At 41.3% G+C, this 16,439-nt stretch overlaps 1 protein-coding gene and 1 long non-coding RNA gene across 2 annotated transcripts in view; one reads left to right on the forward strand and one right to left on the reverse strand.

Moving 5' to 3' along the window:
* The window catches only part of STXBP6 (syntaxin binding protein 6), a 246,061-nt gene that overhangs the window by 223,196 nt on the left and 6,426 nt on the right, over positions 1–16,439 (forward strand). The gene's annotated exons all lie outside the window — the stretch shown is intronic.
* LOC115301900 lies at positions 504–14,643 on the reverse strand. Its single transcript, XR_003913347.1, has 5 exons — positions 14,609–14,643; positions 12,630–12,721; positions 7,629–7,772; positions 1,966–2,003; positions 504–572 (listed from the first exon to the last, which is right to left on the reverse strand). It is a non-coding gene; the product is annotated as an uncharacterized LOC115301900 (long non-coding RNA).

Genomic DNA, 16,439 nt, shown 5'->3' on the forward strand with positions numbered 1-16,439 from the left:
CAAGGAAAAGGCAGAGAAAGGAGACACAGAATCTGAAGCAGGCTCCAAGCTCTAAGCCGTCAGCACAGAGCCTGACACAGGGCTCAAACTCACAAACTGTGAAATCATGACTTGAGCTGAAGTTGGACACTTAACCAACTGAGCCATCCAGCAACCCTGTCTAGAAATTTATAGTTTAGCTCTCATGTTTAGGTCTTTGATTCATTTTGAAATAAAATTGTATATGGTGTGAGGTAGGGTCCAACTTCATTCTTTCACATGGGATCTCTAGTTGTCCAAGTACCATTTGGTGAAGACTCTTCTTTTCCCAGCAAATGATCTTGGGACCCTTGTAGCCACCTTTTTGATGTGTTGTCCTGACTTAACTTCCACTGTGCCAAATTCATCTTGGTTTTTCTGCTGTTTCTTAGGCTTTTTCTTCTCAGCATCCTTTACCAGTACCTTTATGTTTACCTCATTCTAAATGCTAAAATTCTTAGAGGTAGAATTTGCAAACCCCTTTCCTCTCTTTCTCTTTAATTTTGCTTCTGAGGTAGACTTACTTATTCCCATTTACTCTCCATGCTGATGACCTAAAAAAAAATTTATATATTTTTTTAATGTTTTTATTTATTTTGAGAGGGGGGGGTGCGAGCTGGGGAGGGGCAGAGAGAGGGGACAGAGGATCCTAAGTGGGCTCTGTGCTGACAGAAGCAAGCCTGATGCAGGACACGAACTCAAAAATCATGAGATCATGACCTGAGCCAAAGTTAGATACTCAACCAACTGAGCCACCCAGGCGCCCCGAGGACTTACAAATTTTATCTCCATCCCAGACTTCTCTGTGGAGCTTCATACTCTATTTGCCTTATTGACTTCACCGGGATGTCTCACAGACAACTTAAGTATAACATTCTCCAAAATGAAATACTTGATTCTCAGATCTGCTCACCTTCCAAAGAAATTTGTTTTTCTCTCCTGTCTTATAAATTGCACCACTATATACTTATTTCCTCAAGTCAAAACGCTTGGGATTTGCTTGATCTTCTTTTCCCCTCATCTCCCATATTCAGGCATCAGTATATATCTTAAATCTTCCCAGTTCTCTCCTCTCCACTGACATCATTCTAGTATAGGCCACCATTATCTCTTGAGTTACCCCAAGAGCTTCTTAACTGTTCTGTTCTCTCTCTTGCTTCTCTCCTGCTTAGACAGCCAGAGTAAGAATTTCAAAAATGATCTCAGTCCAGGTGGCCTTTGTTTTAAAATGCTGCAGTGGCTTCCTGTTGCACTCAACATTGGTCTCCTTTCCATAGTCTGCGAGGCGCTGCGTCGTCTGGTGCCTGCTTCTCTCTCTAGACTCTTCTCAGCCCGCCCTCCCCCTTCTGGAGCCCCACACTTGGTTCTCGGACACAGAAGCCTTTGCAGCTTTCGCGGCTCTGCACATGGACTTTGCCTCAGTCTGTCTCTTCACACCAGGGCTTAAACCGTACCTCCTTAGACTGATCTTCCCACTGATGCTCAGTCCCTCTTGAGGTCACTAGCATAGCACATTGTTTGCTAACTGCCTGGTGATTTTTAAGGTGTGTGTGTGTGTACACATATATGTGTTACATGTACACACACACACACCTTATACCTATGTACATATTGTTTTTTTCTTTTATAGTTTATTGTCAAGTTGCGTTCCACGTAACACCCAGTGCTCATCCCCACAAGTGCCCTCCTCCATGCCCATCACCCTCCTTCCCTTCTCCCCCTCCCCCTTCAGCTCTCAGTTTGTTCTCAGTATTCAAGGGTCTCTCATGGTTTACCTCCCTCCCTCTCCCCAACTACTTTCCCCCCTTCCCCTCCCCCATGGTCCTCTGCTAAGTTTCTCCTGTTCCATGTACATATTGTTCTAACCTACACATAATCTGACCCTTGTTTCTGGATTGTAAGCTCTGGGCCCGCCCTGGGTGGGGAATGGGCAGAAGAAAAACATACCTGTTTTTTCCTGTGATTTTCCCTGCTTCCTGCTGTGCCTGGGGAAAAACAGTGACAAGAAAACATTTCAGTGAATAAACAGACCAGCAGGAAATTTTGGAAAAGGTGCAGTGGCCTCAGAGGTGTATGGGTTACAGCTGGTTAGAGAAGCAGGAAAAGGCTTCATAGGCTGAGTGACCAGAGACCAGAACAGAGATGTTATGTTTGAGGATACTGATCATATTCCTTGGAGACTGGTAGGATTTTGTGCAAAGAGAGAATGCTTTCGTTTCTTTTGGTTTCATGCCCAATTTATTAAGTATCTCTCCTAAACATTAAACTGGGAAAATCAAATTTTCTTAAACTTTTGAACATTGTTTATTACTAAGCTTAGTTTTTTAAATTCTCTTAAACAATTTAAATTTTAATCACAATTTAATAGGACTGATTATATAGAAATTTTTAGTTACTTTAAATAGACAAAACATATGCAAAAATAATACTTAAGAGAATATTATATTTAAAATTATGAACTAACACACCATGGATTTAATTTATGTCTTCATGCTATTCTTCATAGATCTCAAATTTTATTGAACTGCTTATTTTCATATTTCCTGAGTCCAGAGAAACCCAGTGTCAAACAGCTAGTTTTTGGTGGCAGCACAGGCCTGGTTTCTTGTCCCAAAGTGACCCAAACTTCAGGCCCTGGATATCTCCCTGGGTCCCTTCTTACAACTGAATTGTATGTTTCATATCAGGAGTGTTTTGTACGTCCAAGGTTTGTACAAGTGTCCAGTGTTTTCAGCCTGGTGGGTGTTCTTCCAGAATGGTGTATGCTTTCCTCTGCTAGGCCAGCATTACCTGACTGCCTGATCCTTCACCCCACCATCCTTACACGTTGATCTGGTATGTTAGCACCAAAGGAGACATACACATGCCTTATTAATATCTTATCATAACTTGTCATGTTATCTAGAGGTTTCTTCCCCTAACAGAAGCAGTCTAGCCTGAACAGACAGCCAAATTTCTAAAGAGAATGCAGTCAGCGCTTTATTTTTTTTATAATAGTTCATTGTCAAATTGGTTTCCATACAACACCCAGTGCTTCTCCCCACAAGTGCCCCCCACCATGACCATCACCCCCTCCCTCCCTCCCCCTCCCCTTTCAGTCCATGGTTCGTTTTCAATATTCAGTAGTCTCCCTTGATCTGTGTCCCTCACTCTTCCCCGCTCTCTTTCCCTCTTCCTCTCCCCATGGTCCCCTGCCAGGTCTCTCCTGTTAGACCTATGAATGCAAACATATGGTATCTATCCTTCTCTGCCTGACTTATTTCGCTTAGCGTGACACCCTCAAGGTCCATCCACTTTGCTACAAATGGCCATGAAGCAACAGAAAGAGAAAGCAAAAAAAACAGATCCCATTCACAATTGCACAAAAAACCATAAAATACCTAGGAATAAGCCTAACCAACGATGTAAAAGACCTGTATGCTGAAAACTATAGAAGACTTATGAAGGAAATTAAAGAAGACGCAGTCAGTACTTTAGAATGCATCGTGGGTACTCTTTCCTACTAAGTGGCTATACTTGGCCATTGATATGCTCATCAGTTTTTTCTGGAACAGTTTCTACTCCTTCTGAAACACTTTGGCTTACTCAGTTCCCTATATTCACCCATCACTACTCACACAGATAGAAACAAATCATACTTTTACACATAGATAAATACTTAAGCCTTCTATGTAGATCAATACTCAAGCATTTTAATGCTTAGTTATTAAAATCAATAACATAAATTAAGCATCCAATTCTAGTCAACTGTGTTTTGTATTTCAGCTTCACTTTTATACATTGTATTATGAACATTAAGTTATGGCTTCCACAAAGTTGTATAAAATTATTCTAATTATCTTCATTGTTTAAAATTCTATTACTGTTAATGTTCTAAATATCACAACGTGCCCTGTGGGATCTGCTTTATCCTGACTTTTTTCTTTAGCACTAGCCCTACCATTTGTGAAGCCATCCTTGTCTGACAATGCTGACAATGCTTCAGGCCTATCTGAGTTTTCTTTACCACAAGGCATGGAATTCACTATTTTCCAAAGAATTGTGCTTTCTCCTAGTAGAAAACAGTGTTAGACACCAAAATCCAAGTGCTAGATTTGCATTTGAGTACTAATGTGTATTACAGAATTCACACACACACACGTGCACCATTGCTAATGTTTGGCTAGAGCTAGACATGATGTTGTTTATTAAGCTTTTTATTCATGGTGATTTTTTTTTCCAAATTCATTTGTTATATGCTCCACTTTACCTATGGTAGGAAACTGGTGAAACTCTAATGATTTTCTAAACTTTGTCAAGAAACTTTGAGGCAGTGGATAGAGATTGGAGTCTGGGGTTGGGGGAGGCCAAGTGAATAGCCTGACATTGGATCAGGAGGGACCCTCTTGAGTTGATTGTGTTGCATTATGCATAAGCCCACAAAGGATCACAACAAAGAAGGGGCGTGATCAGGTTAGTAATAAGTAAAGGGGATGATGCATTAGAAACGGAGAGACCGGTGCCTTAAAACCACCCATCCTGCTACATGGTTCAGTAAGGCCTGTTGGGAACTGGAATTAGAGTGGAGGGCTGAGCAAAGAGCCCTTGCTGAGACAAATGCCCTGGGTTGTGTGGACACATGTGTGGGATTTGACAGAGAGGTTGGAGTAAAGGTGACTGAGCATAGGATACAAGGTGGACAGAAGGCCGTTAACTAACAGTGAATTCAGAAAGAGAAGGTCAGATGGAAGGTGGGAAGGGAAAGAATGGACTAATCGTAACGTAAAATTTGAGAAGCGGATGAGTATAGACAGTGTCTGGCCCATATTTATTCTATAATAAATGTGCTAAGTTGCCGGAGTCCAGCTCCAGCAAGTCCAGGGGTCCCTGAAAGGATGGACGGGACAGTGTCAGCACAAGAGAGAGATGAAAGAGCCAGAGTTTCTTGCTTGGTCACCAAGCAGACATCTCCGTTCAGTCCGCTTCAGTGTCTTTTTTTATTGGTTAAGCAATAACATGTCAGAAAATAGAAATTGTTTACAGTTTCTAATTCTTAGTGATAAGGTGCTTTAATCATCAAAGGTGAACAGAAACAAGTTTTACAGAAGTATTTTTGTAGAACCATCCCAATTTATTCTTGGCATCAGTCCCCAAGATTAAGAAAGTAACAAACCTATCTTATTTTGTACAGGTTGGTTTTTGGCCAATTATTATGACTTTGTTTTTAATTAACAAATTATAACCAAGTCATGTAATGCACTTACAGTAAAGTTAAGTAAATTTTATAATCAAGAGAATAACAAGATGTTTTTAGTAAAAAACAGGATAATATATATATTATTTAAGTTGGTTACGCTAAAACTAAAACATAGGCTAAATTGTATAAAGATAGGCTGGGAGTTATTTTATCTAGCTCATTAACCATAAGAGAAAGAATGTTTGTTAACAAGCTGCTAGAGAAAACCCTTTCTTTGATGTAAGCATAATGGGGGCCCTGTGTGTGTTTGACCTTGCACCTGGCTTTCTATTTTCTTATCCATTCTCATACCTGAAGTCAGTACAAGGGAGGGTATATGTGACTCCAATTAGCAAAGGTATATGCAGCAACTGATGTCCAGTCCTTCTCTGTTTCCTATCTCTAAGTTAGGCTCTTCTCTGAGCCAGAGGTAATCATAACTTTTGTGTTCTTAGCCCCCTTTAGGTCTTGGTCTGCAAGGCTCATTAGAAGAGCCTTTTGGCAAACATCTAGAGTGCTTTGATCTAAAATCCTTTATACAGGGGCAGGAATATGCTTTTACTTATGGGGTAACTGTGTGAGGAATATCGGTCTGATTTGGAACATTATGAGGCCTAATCAGTAACAGTGGTACCATTCCCAATATGAGCCAATAATAGAAGAAGATACCAGTTTCGCTTCATGACAGGAGCTGTGCAAACGTCTGCCATTTCCTCACTGTGACTGTGGCATCCAGCAAGGCCGATGCGGCTCCCAGCACTAAGTAAATCAGATATTACCAATAACAATGTGTATAGGGCCCATACTGCATTACTAGCACTATGCTAAGTATATATTTCATTTCATTTTCAAGACCAACTCTAGGCACTCTTTCTCTCACCACTGTGCCAATGAGAAAACATAGGCTCATAGAGATTAAGTAGTTTACCGGAGGTCACATAGCTAGCATCTTCTGCCCTCATACCCCTAACCAGGAAGGGAATGGAACTGACAGGGAATAATCAAAGTGGTGGAGGGGTTAAGAAATAGTCTGATATAGAAACCCAGAGAAAGAGTAAATTTTAAAAAAGAGTAGTCAGTCACCTTGTGCTCCGGTGGCCAAGTGGAGGAAACTTAAAAGAGGCGATGGACTTGATAGGTTATTGAAGGAGTGATGTTAGCAGAGGGGTGGAAACCACTTCTCTGGAAGTCCACCACCACTGGGAAGTATGAGGCTGACAGTGGGATGGGTTCTTCCTTCAATAATGTTCATGGTGGGGGCGCCTGGGTGGCTCAGTGGGTTGAGCATCTGACTTCAGCTCAGGGCATGATCTCACGGCTTATGAATTTGAGCCCCGCGTTGGTCTCTATGCTGACAGCTCAGAGCCTGGAGCTTGCTTCAGGTTCTGTCTGTCTGTCTGTCTCTCTCTCCCCCTCTCCCATTTGCTCTGTCTCTCTCTCAAAAATAAATTAAAACATTTAAAAATTTTTTAAAAAATAAGAAGAATGTTCATGGTGAACAAGAGTAGCAAAAGAAAAACAAGCTAAAGTGGAAAGCTTAACACAAAGACTCTTTAGTGCCAGATAACTGAAGTTTCTCTCTTTGGCAATGGCTAACATTAACTGTTTACTGTGTGGTAGGCACTGTTCTAAGTGCCTCACTTGTACATTATCTCATTTATTCCTCACCACAACCCAATTAGGTAGATACTAGACCAACCCCATGACAGGTGAGGAAACAGGCTGAAGCACAGAGATCAGCCTAAGTTCTTTGTTCAAGGTCACCCAGTAACTAAGCAGCTGACTTCATATGTTGAACAGAATTAATTGTAACCAGTAGCATTGTTGAGGGTTTTCAAATTGTATATATCAGTTATTAAAGACACTAGCTTCCAACTGTAATAAAAGCGGACAGCTATAGATCATAGCTGGTTTATTGCCATACGTAGCAAAGACACAGTGAACAAAACCCATTTTACCTCTCAAGACAAGGATTCCCTCTTTGAAGTTACATTTCAGCCACTTTTCTGAGTGCCTGATATTCTCTGAACAAAACAGAGCCAAAAGGAGTCCTTGAAATCATTCTTCTGATGCCCTATAACTCTTGTATGAACACGTTCATAAGGCCCAAGTTTAAATGAATATTTAAAGGATTAGTGAATTTCTCTACATATCTGGAGTTTAAGTGTTTAAAGGGACATGAATAAAACCCTAAATGTTTGACCCTTGCCATTGAGAATCTTGAAATAATGAGTTGGGAGGAGAGTGTGAGCACATAGGCATCTATAGCACAAGGAGCCACAGCTTTCTCCTGAGGGCTTTCTCCTAAGTCCTTAGCTATGGGGTATAACTGTGACTTGGGAACAGGTCACGGTTACACTAAATGACCTTTACATCTCCAACAGAAGAGATTTACCTGATAGAATGGTCCATTCTTCCATTCTTGTTCCTTTAGTAATGCCAGTAATAGATAACTCCAAGGTCTCCTTCAGGTAGGCTTTCGAGTTTATGGGTTTACAAAGTATTCCTGAACACGAGTCCATTTTTCTTTGTCATCCAGCTGCAGGCAAGAAACAAGTTTCATGGTCCCTGAAATTAGCCACCAACTTGAGACAAAAGATAATTCTGGAACTGCCATTCAGCACGCTATATCTGTTCTGCTGTCTCAGTAAAGCACGCCTTCTTGATGTAATTACACGACTTGTCCATCTATTACTAAATTAATGAGGACAGCCTGGATTTATTTTTCTCCCTTTAACTTAGGAGTCAATATAGTTTATTGTAGCATTTCCCAAAGTGGATTCTGCAGCAATCCACCCTACTAAAATCATCTATGCAAAAGGACCCGTGAGTAAGTATGTTTCAGAAATTCTGCTGGCAGATCTCTCCTGCTCCCATTCCTACCTCCTCCGGAGTCACAATTTACATTAGCATATTAAAGGTTTTCCAGTGTTCTGCAATAAAGGAACCAGCTAGATCGGCACTTCATAAAGTCATTTTACCCTACAACGGAGCCTTCTGGGTAGCCCTGTTTTAAACCACAGAACCACTTTGGGAAATGCTGACATAGTCATCAAGAGTTTTGGGATCAACTCACAGCTTCTATGTATTTGACTTTTTTAGCTTCCCTATCTAAGCAGGATCATTGCAGTTGTTGGGTTTTTTTGGGTTTTTTTTTTTTTCCTTTCTGTGTCTCACTTTCTCAGGCAGGGAGGTGGGGGAAACAGAGATACTGGTCCCAGGGTACAAAAGTGACGTTATGCCGGATGCATAAGTCTAGAGATCTAATGCACAGCATAATGACTATAGTTAATAATACTGGATGAAATACTGGAAATTTGCTAAAAGTAGATTGCAGGTGCTCCCACCCAAAAAAAAAAATCTGAGGAGATGGATATGTTAATTAGCTTGATTGTAATAATCATTTCACTGTGCATATCAGATCATCTTGTACACTTTATACACTTATTTACAAGTTGCTTTTTTTTTTTTTAATAAAAGAGTTTTGGAATCAAGATCTGGGTGATCTTGAGTAAGTTCCATCTCCCTAAGCACTCATTTCCTCAACCTCAAAATAGGTAAGAAAGCATTCCTTTGGAGGACTCTGACCACTTACCACAGCCCCTGCACATAACAGACATTCAATGAATTGTAGCTGTTTCTGTGAGTGACTGGCTAGTGTGCACCTTGCCTCTTTGCCCAGCATGGGTTAATGACTCTTCCTTTTAGAAAGGTTTTACATAAAGTAGCCTGGATTTGTAACAGAATTCACCTGATTAGTCATTACCACAAAGGTGCAAATGAAACTTAACCTTTTGGAAGATCTCCATCCAAAAAAAGGCAGGGGGTGGGGGGACCCTAGAGGTGGCCCAGCATTGAGATGCAGCAGGGTGATTAGTATTGATTAGTCAATGTCTTGTAGACAGAGCATAATTAATGGAGTCTGTGAATTAAGAACTGACTTGTTTCACCGGGTAGGCCTTTGTATTTAATTACTGTTTGTAGAAGTTATTATCATCATTCTCATTTAAATTATCATCATTTCTAAACCATTTAGTGCAAGTCATAGACCTAAGCACAACCTCCTCTGAAGTATCTCGGTTACCATGCAACTTCGGTTACCGCCCGTGGGGGTGGAGGGCCGCTCCTCTCCAGAAGCAGGATAGTGTATGCGTGGTTCAGAGTGGCTTTCAGAGCGGAGAAGGGGCCCTGCAATCGGACAACCAAGTTTTCATGTGACTTTTCTTTTCCTTTGCTAAAATGTCTTCTCGTGGTAAAGACCCTGAGCAGTGAAGATTGGAAGTAGAAAAAGAAAAGGAGAACGCCTCTTGGGTGAATCCCACAGATTTGTAGCCAGGAAAGTTAATTTCAGTGCCTCTAATACTGGACCAGACTTAGGTGTGCCTTACGTCTACCTGTGAAAATAGTTTTGCTAAAAAATAGTAATACCATAGATAAGAAAAAAATAGGGACTATTTAAGCTACTCTCTGACTAAATTATTACTGAACACTTTGGGCAGACACCATGAGAATTATTAGTGTTCTAATATAATAGATCTCCCTGCTAGTTAGTTAAGCATCTGACTTCAGTTCAGGTCCTGATCTCACGATTTGTGAGTTCGAGCCCCGCGTTGGTCTCTGTGCTGACAGCTCAGAGCCTGGAGCCTGCTTCTGATTCTGTGTCTCCCACTCTGCTCCTCCCCAGCTCATGCTGTCTCTCAGTCTGTCTCAAAAAAAAAAAAAAAAAAAAAATTTTAAGTTTTTAAATAGATCTCCCTGCCAAGTTTTGTGAGTTTATTGTACTAGAACCCAAATCTATTTTAGTTTTCTTTTCTGTAGTTTTTCCTTTAAGTTAGTTCAGATACATGGAGTTTTATTGTATAGTCCTGATAAGTGGTTAAATTGGGTATAGAGTGGAAATAGTCCAAGCAAATTATTAAATTATTAACAGATTTCAGTTCTAAAACAGTTGCTCTGAGATGATTATGTTTACTCAGCACTGAGTGTAGATTGGCATATATTTATTGATCATTTATTTTTAGATGATTTTCCTGCTTCTTTCCAAGGTATTTTGCATTTCAAATATATATATATATATCTGTATCTATCGCTTTAGATACAGATACTTAGATAGATATAGATATTTAATATAGGAGGTACCTGATGAAAATTCTTGAGGTTGCCTCTTTCCTGGCTCTTGAATTAGGAATTTTATTTACCAAGATACAACCTGAAGTCTGGGACAATATAACAAAATTATATTGATATTTGAGCTGTTGGCATGTTTTGTGCATTTTTAAAAGTCTTTCCTCCACCTCTTTCTCTTCTATTGTTGCTTTTTGATCCATCTTACTTTTTCCCTCATTCTTCTATACATTTAAGTTTCTTTAATAGTGATTTCAAACAAATTAATACAGTGTTACTGCTTTTTTTTTCAAGTTATAGCTTTAAGTCAGTAAAGTCTGCTCAATCGCTAACATAAAAGATGCCAGCATAAAAAAGATGCCAAATATATATATATATATATATATATATATTTTTTTTTAAGCACATATTGAGTGGAATGGATATAAATGTAACATCAATGAAGTAAGACTGGTCTCTACTCTCCAGAGACTGTAATTCAAAAGGCAGTTGACTGTATTTGCTGTGGTTGACACCCTCTTCTCAGACTGCTTGAATAAATTTGGGTATCAATATGCTTCTTGTCTCTTTAGAGAGAATTACTGTTCTATCTGCCTTGGGAGACTGTTTTATTTCCAGATTGAACTCAATACAATATGATGGGCCCAACTTTTGAGTTTGAGTAGAGCGTGCCTTGACTTTGCGAGTTCGTGCTCAGCTCCCTCTCTGTGCAACACACTGAGCTATGCACAGCAGGAACACAGAGCTGAGGAGGGTCTGCTTTGAGCCTCAAGACACACAGCCCCAAAAGAGGAGAGAAGAAAGGGAGACAGGCAGTGGAAGTGAGTGGGATCTTACTGTCTTTCCAAAGCTCCTAGAGGTCAGATGTAGTCTCAGGGAGGTGGAGGGAGAAATGCTCACTGACCAGCTATACGCACTTTGTATAAATCTTCGTCTTCATTTCCACAACAGCCACACAAGGTTGATGTCATGGTCCTCATTTTACAGATGAGGAAATTGAAGATCAAAAAGTTAAATCACTCCCTCAAAGTTATTCCGCCTCAAAGTTATAGTTGCATCAATATGACAGTGCCTGGGTGACTCTTGTTTGGGCTCCAGTCATGAGCTAGGGTCATGAGATCAAGCCCCACCTTGGGATTGGTGCTAAGTGTGGAGCCTGCTAAAGATGCTCTTTCTCTCCCCCCTCCCCCATTCGTGCACATGCGTGCTCGCTTGCTCGCTCATGCTCTCTCTCTGTCTAAAACAAAAGTTAAATGAATCTTTCAGAAAAACAGTTTTCATCCTGCATCAAGAACTTCAAAAATGTGTATGTTCTTTGACTCAGCACTTTAATTTCTAGGAATTGTCAGAGATGTGAGCAAAGATTGTGTGTGTGTGTGTGTGTGTGTGTGTGTGTGTGTGTAAATGCAACAAGTGCAACCTCAATATAAAAAGCATAACTTTGGAAACACAACAAGTATCTAAAGGGAAAGAGTCAAATAAATTACAGCAGTGTTATGCAGCCATTATAAATAGTATTTTCAAAGAATTCTTTATGACACGGGGCAGTGCCCACAATAGTATGTAGAATGAAATATCTGCGGTATGGTCTCAGCCATGTTTTAGGAAAGCGTATACAGAAAAATCACCAGAATAAAACGTACCATCACTGTAAATTGTAGCTATCTCTAAGCAATTGAATAGTACATGATTTCATTGCCTTTTTTATAGTGATGTGCATTCTAAATTTTCTACAGTGTTACTCTAACGTATAATAGGATGTTTTGTTTACTGTTGCAATTGTAAGAAGCGCGTAAGGAACTGCTGCCGTGGTCCTCCTTCCACACAGTCAGTGCAGACTGCGTCGTTACTCTGGTACCAGAAACTTCCCAGGGAGAGCCCACATAACACAGTGAGTAAGAGCACTGGCTCTGGAGGTGGGCTCCCTGGGTTCAGACCTTAGCTGTGCTATTCCGTTACCATGTGAACGTTGGCACACTGCTAACCCTCTCCCTTTACGTTAGTGCTCCCGTTGATAGAAACGGGATCCTCACATACGGTGGTTGTGAGAAGCAGATTTAGTAAATGCCCAGAACGTAGTAAGTGTTCAGGAAATGGTTATTTTTACATTGGATTTATGTATGAAGCTATTTAACTTCTGTTATTTTTATACCTTACTATTGTTTAAACATTTCAAGGTTAGTAACAGATTTTTTTATCAACCTCCCCCTTTCCTTTTACTGTAGCAAATGAATTCCATTTTTTACATTTAGTGGGTTTTTATTTAACTCACTATATTCCTGGCACAGTTGCTAGGTGAGGTGGTTAACTCCATTAGACACCACCTAGTCTCTTCGTCACGTGACCAGCTTGGAATTCCAGGACCTAGTTAGATCACACGACAGCATCAGTTATGTGTCCAACCCTCTGCTAAGCCTTGAAGAAATCATAAAGATGATATATACTTCCTGCCTCTCAGTCACCAGAGTTTATTGAATGTCTGCTGTGTGTCATGAACCAGGAGTACAGAAATGAAGAAGGCAGGGTCCCTGCCCTCAAGGAGTTCACCCTAGATAGCCAAGAATTACATGCATGAAATAAATGCACCATTTGAAATAAACACAAGATACTGTGTGCTGGGGGCAGCCAGGGTGTAGGGTACGCTAGATATAACAAGGTTCCCTTGAAGAGGGCCTGAAGTGTATGGAAGTGAAGAGAAGCAAGAGACGAAGCAGGGTTCCAGGCGGAGGCAGCAGCACGAAGGCTTAGAAGTTAAAAAAAAAACACACACACACACACACACACACACACACACACACACACACACACACGACACGTCTCTGCACATTTAGGCAATTTGGCGAGGCCTAAGACGACGAGCTGAGAGAACGGCAAGGCAGAAGTCTCAACTATCTTTAGTGGGGAGGTGGTAACAGATTTGCCTTTTTAAAAGTAGTCTATGAAAGTGTGGAAGATGAACCAAAAAACGTGTGGGGACAGCTAGACGAAAGGCTGTCGCTGTCACTCTGAAAGCAGGAGGGACTAGGTCAACAGAAAAACAATGAAAACGGTGCAGAGAAAGCTCAGAGCTGTGTAGAAAGTTCCTTTAGTTGTATCAGGTAAAAGTGAGGGAGGATTTCTGACTCCCAGATTTCTGAATTAAGGAGCTGGGCAGGTAGTGGGGTTGCTCACTGAGCAGGGAACCCCATAGGAAAAGCAGCTGTGAGGGGAAAGACAGTGGGCCAGGCTTAGGCGTACCGAATTCCAGATGACTTGGGGTCACTCACCTGGAATTGTCAAGAAGGAGAACATAGGGGTCTGGAACTTAGCAGCACAACCTCGTTAAAGATAGAATTTGGTCACTGAAGCCATGAATTGAGTAAAACTGATCTAGGGAGAGTCTGTAGAATGAGAGAGTGAAGAGGGCCAATGACAGAACCCTGGAATTGCAGCTTCAGCAAGATCTCAGAAGAAAGTAACCAAGTAGGGGCCAAATGAAGAGGAGAAAGACTCAAGATATGGGAAACAGCCAACACAATGAAATGGTGCTCTTGGGGAATTTATAGTCTGATTGGTAAGTCATTGCATCTGTAGGTGAAGAAATGAGTTAGGAAAGTCGCCCATGACTGTCCTTGATTAAGTGGCTAAGAAGGATAAAGGCAGTTGGAGGTAAGAGGAAAGAGGGTATGGAGCTGACCTAAAACTTGATAAAGGTGATGACTCTTCACTGAGCCTGAAATATGGTTAGAATTGAAACCAAGAGAGAGAGGTCATTTCAACTAAGAGCACCTACATTTGCTCAAATCCACCCTCATGTCTGAAGATGACTGGAGGTGGATTTCCTATTGATCATGGTCATCAAGGTCATCTTTTAATAGTGAAGACAGTGTTTGGTTCTCTTTTAGTAATAATGCCTGTTTATTGAACAGTATCTCATAAAATTGGATGCAGTGTTACCTGACATCTTGTGCAAGATTAAGAAAACAATATGGCTTACGCATAGCAGGTTCATTCCAGAAACACGGATGTGTCTAACTTTGAGGACATCATGAGGGTCAAATTCAATGGGAAAAGACATGTCCTGGTTATACACCCTCCTAAGTTTATGGTAGCAAATTCTAAAATCCCTTTGGCTTAATGTAGCTGTTCCTGGCTATAAAGTTGCAGATTCCCTGCCCCTTATTTTCCCTGGCCTCTGGTGGCTAACCTGTGGGATAGTGAAAGGAAGCAAGAAAGGAAGGAAACTTAAGTGCCCCCACCAGTTCTCTGTACCTTCCAGTCCCTTCCATCTTTCCATTCCATCCCACTGGCCTCTTCTTGAGACTACTTGACTTACAATGCAGCATGGATGAGTAGCTCTTCATTGACCAAGAGGAATACCTTGAGGACAGAAACAGGCATTACCTTGAGAAATAAACTGTCAGCATCTGTCTGTGCTAGTCTGCTCACAATTCTGTCTTTTGTATTGCTTCCCACACCCTACCCCCTGTCTGCAAAGAGGATGGTACAGAATCAGGAAAAGTCCTTAGAAAATCAGGTTCAGGGCTGCCCATGCCACTTCCCTAGCAATATGCTTTTGTGTAGGCCGTTAACCTCAACTAATCTCAGTCTTCTCAGAATTTGTGTCCATCAACTAAGTATTTGTGAAGGTGCTTTATGACTGCAAAATGCCATTCGTGTGTTAGGCAGTGGTCTAACAGGCTGTCATCATAGTCATGGAAATGATGTGGAAGGGGAGGGGGACCAAGATTGCTTCTCCCCCTAAATCTGTTCTGAAGACCTAGACCTTCCATCCAATCCTTGCATTCAACAAGATTCCTCCAGAGCCCCATCTCTAGTCCCTATTAATCTGCTGATTTACCTTGGCTCCTGGAGTACTTGATGCAGTGGAGTCATACTAAGTCAACCCCATTCTCCTCCCCTTAGCACACAGCAGAAGCCCTTAAAATCTACTCCTAAAGAAGATAAGTGGGAAACAATTTACAAAATGCTTCCTATGGGCCAGGCGCTTTCTTTGCCTGAGATTCTGTTCCACAAACCACAGACTTTTCCCACAGAGGAGAAATTAGGAAGCCTTTACAGCTGAGACCAGTGGAAGTTACATTTCTATTAAAAGCTGTCTGTGGCTCGATGTATCCATCCCAAGTACAAAGTTAAATGATGTAATAAACTTATTCAAAGACATAAAGCCATTACATAAAATGCCATTAAATATCTTCCACTCAGTGTTAACAAAATACAGCTATAAATCTCCTTGGGTTGTAATTCTGCAAGTCTCTGGTTCTCGGTGGGTTATACATCTGCTAGTTCTTCACTGTTAAATTCTGTTTTCAGTCCCAGCAAATAGGATGTCAGGGATGCATCATCCTTTGAAATGTGACGGTTTTCAACTTTTTCGTGAATCTGGAAGTGCTCAGTTTCTTCAAAGGCTGGTTACTGTCACCGTTTTCTACCTCCTAGCTAAGTGCAGTGTTGAGGACCCCCATCTCCCCTAACCTGGAGGTCAGAAGAAAGGAGGCCCAGCCAACCACATTATGACTCAAGATTCAACGTTGGGAGCTGGCATATCTCTGAACTTTGGGACTGATTCACAGCTTCTCACATGAAACCATGATCTAGGGATAATGGGGTAGAATGGAAGAGAGGAGTTGAAAAGAATACAGAGCATTCTGTCTGGAAAAGTTCTGTGCCCCCTTTTCCTGTGGGTTTTCACCTAAACACCAAGCCAAGAGGAAATTCACATAAGATCCAGATAAGTCTCATGGAATTTGCCTAATTCTATGAATTGGTCAGGATTTCCATTTCCTTTTGTAAGCCAAGTCCTAAATCCAGATGGACCCCGTCCTTTGGACCCTCACCAAACAGAATGGCAGTAGAATGGCAGTGAGGGCTGTTGTCAGTGAAGGGGCTATGGGAGAAGCTATCAGCATTTGCCCAAGTCCTGCAGGCTGTGGGTTCTCTTCCTACACGTGAGCAGTCACACCAGATCAGAAAAAATGTTGACTCATTCCTAGACACTCCTGGCTTCGCTGTAGGGACCCTCCTTGCTCTTACCAGTGCTCACCCCTTGCAGGGCTCTGTCGCTGTAGGTCAGCTGAGGCAG

Source organism: Suricata suricatta, chromosome 9 (assembly GCF_006229205.1).
Source record: "Suricata suricatta isolate VVHF042 chromosome 9, meerkat_22Aug2017_6uvM2_HiC, whole genome shotgun sequence".
Taxonomy (NCBI): domain Eukaryota; kingdom Metazoa; phylum Chordata; class Mammalia; order Carnivora; family Herpestidae; genus Suricata; species Suricata suricatta.